The 6,712-nt window shown below is 42.5% G+C and overlaps 1 long non-coding RNA gene across 1 annotated transcript; it reads right to left on the reverse strand.

Moving 5' to 3' along the window:
- Positions 1–832: 832 nt before the first annotated feature.
- Positions 833–1,415, reverse strand: LOC147992183 (uncharacterized). The gene is made up of 2 exons (XR_015615143.1): positions 1,240–1,415; positions 833–1,080 (listed from the first exon to the last, which is right to left on the reverse strand). It is a non-coding gene; the product is annotated as an uncharacterized LOC147992183 (long non-coding RNA).
- Between the last annotated feature and the right edge of the window lie 5,297 nt (positions 1,416–6,712).

Consider the following 6,712-nt stretch of genomic DNA (forward strand, 5'->3'; position numbering starts at 1 on the left):
ACGACGGTTCTCCGCCGCCCTCCGGCGGCAGGACGACGTCGCCGACGTACGCGAGGCCCTCGGGGCTGAAGGCGAGGATCTTGGGGCGGCTGCGCAAGTCAATCGCCGAGAGCTGGTCGATGACGTCGCGCCAATGCCGGCAGACGAGGCGAAGAGGGCAGCGCGCGTTGGGCGGCAGCCGCAGCCGCTCCATGATGTGCCCCAGGGCGTCCGCCGGCAAGTCCCTGCAGCAGCTGTGATTTCCCTCGTCCATCGGCTAAACGCAAGTGCGTACGTGCAACGGCGCGAGACGTGCCGGCAGCCCTCCACCTGCCCTGATCTCGTTGGGTCTCGTACGTGTCGCTGCCTTTCCGTTGTATAAGTAAGAACCCGTTCGTACGTTCGTGTTGGGTTCGTGCCCGCTTCAGACTCCAATCTGACACTCCGCTCTTCTAATCCTACGGCAAAAAACGTGGTCTGATATAGCACCTACAAAGTTTCAGTCACTACAAGTATATTGTAGGTATCAAAAATCCTATCAGTTTGTCTAATTCACATCTAGATATTTTCTAACAATGTCACATCTAAGCTTTCACGAATAACGCGGCAACAAGGGGAAAAAAGCTAGGAAAAAAAACCACAAATATAGTGGACATCAGGTTAGATGTGACATAAGATGTGTCCTAGACAGACCCAAATCCTATTACCTACGTATAATATAAGTTCGATAAAAACTCTATGTAATACTCCTAGCTGTTGTAGGGATCGCAACTACTCCACGGCCGTTGATTGCTGAATGTTGTACTGCGTAGCACTGCCCGGGATCACTGAGTAGTCATTCTGATGATAGACATAGATCAAACAATGCTTTATTAATTTATTTTTCGAGATCTCTCATATAGAAAAAGTTTTGCACTCTTTCACGAATTCACACAGAAGTGTCTACTTATAGCAGCTTTCCATTGTCCGGTGCACATTTGCCTTTCTCTAAGACAAAACCGTTGTCTCTGCAGTAAATCTGACACTGACTAGGGATTCCATTCACCGGGTCCTTGCAGCCTTGGTCCCAACCCACACAGAACTTGTTAAAACCTTCTCCATCTGCACACCCAAGCATATATATTTAGCCATGGCCAAAGTTGTAGGTATATACATCGAGAGAGACATGACATGAGGCTTGCATTTGTTTGATCATCCAAAAAATGTTCCAGGCCGTTGTATAGAGCAAAAATAAATATGAATATAATAAAAGGAATATACCTTTGACCCCGTAGGATGCATCACATGATAAAAAGGTGGCGGATATCACAAGAAGGGCTGCCAAGCACAAAACCCCTGGGATGTTCTTGAGAAGCGCCATGAGGAGGGGGTACACTATTCTTTTTCTCATATCGTTGTACTTCTGGTCGATTTAGTTTCTCATTCTGTTGTTTATATAGAGGCACAACCTAGTTTTTTAGGCTATTATATTTGGCATTAATTATCTTCTTATATTTTGTGCATTCTGGCTGGAATTAACTAGAATCCTTTGATGATACACCTTCTATATATAGGTAGAAGTATATCTTTTTGAAATCTCCTCACTAATTAGTTCGTAAGATTAGATCATATATAATTTAAAAAATCATGGATAGCTTGTATTTGGTACCTACCTATATTAGACTAACCACCAATGCCGCATTTTAAATTGCGTCATTTTTAGTATTTTAGCTTTTAGTTTAGGAATTACAAATTACATTTTTACCCGTTAGATATACCTCATCCATTATAGTTTCTCCAACAAAATATTAGAAATCGCTAAAGGGCAACCATGTTCAGTATTTGTGTATTACAGTGAACTATGGCAATTCATTTGTTTAGTTGACTAGATTTTGCTAATTTAAGCATTTTTATGACACTATTTTTCGCCTCACATTCATGGAGAAACTTTGCCTCCGTTCTCCGATATATACTTAAATTAACCTAGAGGCCGGTGATCCTCTTGTCAGCAGGAAACAATATAATACGTCCATTGTATACATACAAGAATGTTGGATGGAACTTGAGTTGCCAAAGTAAATATCTTGCACTGATGATTAATTTAATACTATGTGGGTATGTTGCACAATTTTTTTTGAACTATATGTTGCACAAACTGATTAACAATATTCGCACTCAAGGAACACTTTCTTAAGTTTGCAAAAAAAAGTGATTGATCCAATAATATAGGTGTTAGCCTAGTGTAGTGTTTGTACTTGATGTTGGCCATTGACGTGTCTGATGTCGCAACTAGCATGGTGTATCATGTGTTGGTTTCTCTCCATGGCTGGAGGGTCCCGGGCCTGCCCTTCCCATTGTAGTTCTGACTTCTTCTCTCCTGCTGATGGGGGTGGCTAGTTTCATGGATCAATTTTCCATCGGTTTGTGGATATTGCGTGCCATATTCGTTTATTGTGCTTGTTAGGCCATTAGTGTGAGTGCACTTTTGCCACGGCAGTATTCATTTTCGTTTGGTCTTCTTTTCATTAACTATGCAACATTTTCTTAATCAATATAATAGGCACCACTCATAAGAAAAATCTATAGGATGTGGTATTTTTCTCATAAAATCAAACCCACTTCAAAACAAGCCACATACGTTTACTAATATCAAAGTACATATGTCAACATCCTCAGTTCTGAAGAAATATGCCCTAGAGGCAATAATAAAGTTGTATTTTATATTTCCTTGTTCATGATAAAGGTTTATTATTCATGCTAGAACTATATTGGCCGAAAACCTTGATACATGTGTGAATACATAAGCAAACACCGTGTCCCTAGTGAGCCTCTACTAGACTAGCTCGTTGATCAAAGATGGTTAAGGTTTCCTAACCATGGACATGAGTTGTCATTTGATAATGGGATCACATCATTAGGAGAATGATGTGATGGACAAGATCCATCCGTTATCTTAGCATAATGATCGTTCAGTTTTATTGCTATTGCTTTCTTCATGTCAAATACATATTCCTTCGACTATGAGATTATGCAACTCTCGAATACCGAAGGAATGCCTTGTGTGCTATCAAACATCACAACGTAGCTGGGTGATTATAAAGATACTCTACAGGTATCTCCGAAGGTGTTTGTTGAGTTGGCATAGATCGAGATTAGGATTTGTCACTCTGAGTGTTGGAGAGGTATCTCCGGGCCCTCTCGATAATACACATCATAAGCTTGCAAGCAAATGACTAAGGAGTTAGTCACGAGGTGATGTATTATAGAACGAGTAAAGAGACTTACCGGTAATGAGATTGAACTAGGTATGAAGATACCGACGATTGAATCTCGGGCAAGTAACATACCAATGGACAAAGAGAATTACGTATGTTGTCATAACGGTTCGACTGATAAAGATCTTCATAGAATATGTAGGAGCCAATATCGGCATCCAGGTTCCGCTATTGGTTATTGTGGTATCTCGGTCATTTCTACATAGTTCTCGAACCCTAGTATTATATGAGTTATGTGATTTGGTGACCGAATGTTGTTCGGAGTGATACGTCTCCAACGTATCTATAATTTATGAAGTATTCATGCTATTATATTATCTGTTTTGGATGTTTATGGGATTTACTAAACACTTTTATATTATTTTTGGGATTAACCTATTAACTGGAGGCCCAGCTCAAATTGCTGTTTTCTTGCCTATTTCAGTGTTTCGAAATAAAGGAATATCAAACGGAGTCCAAACGGAATGAAACCTTCGGGAGAGTTATTTTTGGAACGGAAGCAATCCAGGAGACTTGGAGTAGACGTTAGGGAAGCTTCAAGGAAGCCACGAGGCAGGAGGTGCACCCTGATACGTCTCCGTCGTATCTATAATTTTTGATTGTTCCATGCCAATATTCTACAACTTTCATATACTTTTGGCAACTTTTTATACTATTTTTGGGACTAACATATTGATCCAGTGCCCAGTGCCAGTTCCTGTTTGTTGCATGTTTTTTGTTTTGCAAAATATCCATATCAAACGGAGTCCAAACAGGATAAAAACTGACAGAGATTTTTTTTGGAATATATATGATTTTTGGGAAAAAAATCCACGCGAGACGGTGCCCGAGGTGGCCACGAGGCAGGGGGCGCGCGTGCCCCCCTGGGCGCGCTCCTGACCCTCGTGGGCCACCCGTAAGGCGGTTGATACCCTTCTTTCGCCGCAAGAAAGCTAATATCCGGATAGACATCGTGTTAAAATTTCAGCCCAATCGGAGTTACGGATCTCCGGGAATATAAGAAACGGTGAAAGGGAAGAATCTGGGAACGCAGAAACAGAGAGAGACAGAGAGACAAATCCAATCTCGGAGGGGTTCTCGCCCCTCCCACGCCATGGAGACCATGGACCAGAGGGGAAACCCTTCTCCCATCTAGGGAGAAGGTCAAGGAAGAAGAAGAAGGAGGAGGGGGCTCTCACCCCCTCACTTCTGGTGGCGCCGGAACGCCGCCGGGGCCATCATCATCACCGCGATCTACACCAACACCTCCGCCATCTTCACCAACATCTCCATCACCTTCCCCCCTCTATCTACAGTGGTCCACTCTCCTGCAACCCTGTGATGGCCTGGCTTATTAGGGATGATAGACTACTCATATCAATAAGGAATTCCTTCTTTTCCGGTAGCCCATTCGGACAGAACTCCAAAGTTAAGCGTGCTCAGCTTGGAGTAGTGTCAGAATGGGTGACCGACCGGGAAGTTGCTCCCGGGTGCACATGAGTGAGCACAAAGTGCGCAGAAAAGACTAGTATATTGATCTGTGGGGCCAGTCTAGATCCCACCAGGAGTAACAACCACTGGCGAGTGTGTCCGGGGCGTTACAAACCCGCTGTACCCTCTACTTGAACATGGTGCTTTATGCTTCATATTATTATCCAATGATGTGTTGCCATCCTATGATGTCTGACTAGATTTTCGTTGTCCTATCGGTGGTTGATGAATTGCTATGATTGATTTAATTTGCTTGTGGTTATGTTGTTGTCCTTTGGTGCCCATCATATGACTGCGCGCATGGATCACACCCTAGGGTTAGTTGTATGTTGATAGGTCTATGTATTGGAGGGCAAGAGTGGCAGAAGCTTCAACCTAGCATAGAAATTGATGCATACGGGATTGAAGGGGGACCAATATATCTTAATGCTATGGTTGGGTTTTACCTTAATGAACATTAGTATTTGCGGATGCTTGCTAATAGTTCCAATCATAAGTGCATAGAATTCCAAGTCAGGGATGACATGCTAGCAGTGGCCTCTCCCTCATAATACTTGCTATCGGTCTAGTAAAGTAGTCAATTGCTTAGGGGCAGTTTCGCAACTCCTACCACCACTTTTCCACACTCGCTATATTTACTTTATTGTTTCTTTATCTAAACAACCCCTACTTTTTATTTACATACTATTTATTATCTTGCAAACCTATCCAACAACACCTACAAAGTACTTCTAGTTTCATACTTGTTCTAGGTAAAGTGAACGTCAAGCGCTCGTAGAGTTGTATCGGTGGTCGATAGAACTTGAGGGAATATTTATTCTACCTTTAGCTCCTCATTGGGTTCGACACTCTTACTTATCGAAAACTGTTGCGATCCCCTATACTTGTGGGTTATCACGCCCTACCCCCTGGGCGCGCCCCCACCCTCGTGGCTCCCCTAACCGACTTCTTTCACCTATATATGTCCATATACCCTAAAAACATCAAGGAGAAAAATAGATCGGGAGTTCCGCCGCCAGAAGCCTCCGTAGCCACCGAAAACCAATCTAGACCCGTTCCGGCACCCTGCCAGAGGGGGGAATCCCTCTCAGGTGGCCATCTTCATCATCCCGACGCTCTCCATGACAAGGAGGGAGTATTTCACCCTCGGGGATGAGGGTATGTACCAGTAGCTATGTGTTTGATCTCTCTCTCTCTCTCGTGTTCTTGAGATGGTACGATCTTGATGTATCGCGAGCTTTGCTATTATAGTTGGATCTTATGATGTTTCTCCCCCTCTACTCTCTTGTAATGGATTGATTTTTCCCTTTGAAGTGATCTTATCGGATTGAGTCTTTAAAGATTTAAGAACACTTGATGTATGTCTTGCATGTGCTTATCTGTGGTGACATTGGGATATTCACGTGATCCACTTGATGTATGTTGTGGTGATAAACTTGCGGGTTCCGCTCGTGAACTTATGCATAGGGGTTGGTACACATTTTTGTCTTGACTCTCCGGTAGAAATTTTGGGGCACTCTTTGAAGTACTTTGTGTTGGTTGAATAGATGAATCTGAGATGTTTGATGCATATCGCATAATCATACCCACGGATACTTGAGGTGACATTGGAGTATCTAGGTGACATTAGGGTTTTGGTTGATATGTGTCTTAAGGTGTTATTCTAGTACGAACTCTTGAATATATCGATCTGAAAGAATAACTTTGAGGTGGTTTCGTACCCTACAATAATCTCTTCGTTTGTTCTCCGCTATTAGTGACTTTGGAGTGACTCTTTGTTGCATGTTGAGGGATAGTTATATGATCCAATTATGTTATTATTGTTGAGAGAACTTGCACTAGTGAAAGTATGAACCCTAGGCCTTGTTTCCTAGCATTGCAATACCGTTTGTGCTCACTTTTACCACTTGTTACCTTGCTGTTTTTATATTTTCATATTACAAAAACCTATATCTACCATCCATATTGCACTTGTATCACCATCTCTTCGCCGAACTAGTGCACCTATA

This window comes from Triticum urartu, chromosome 1A (genome assembly GCF_056163025.1).
Source record: "Triticum urartu cultivar PI428250 chromosome 1A, HENAU_Tu73, whole genome shotgun sequence".
NCBI classification, from domain to species: domain Eukaryota; kingdom Viridiplantae; phylum Streptophyta; class Magnoliopsida; order Poales; family Poaceae; genus Triticum; species Triticum urartu.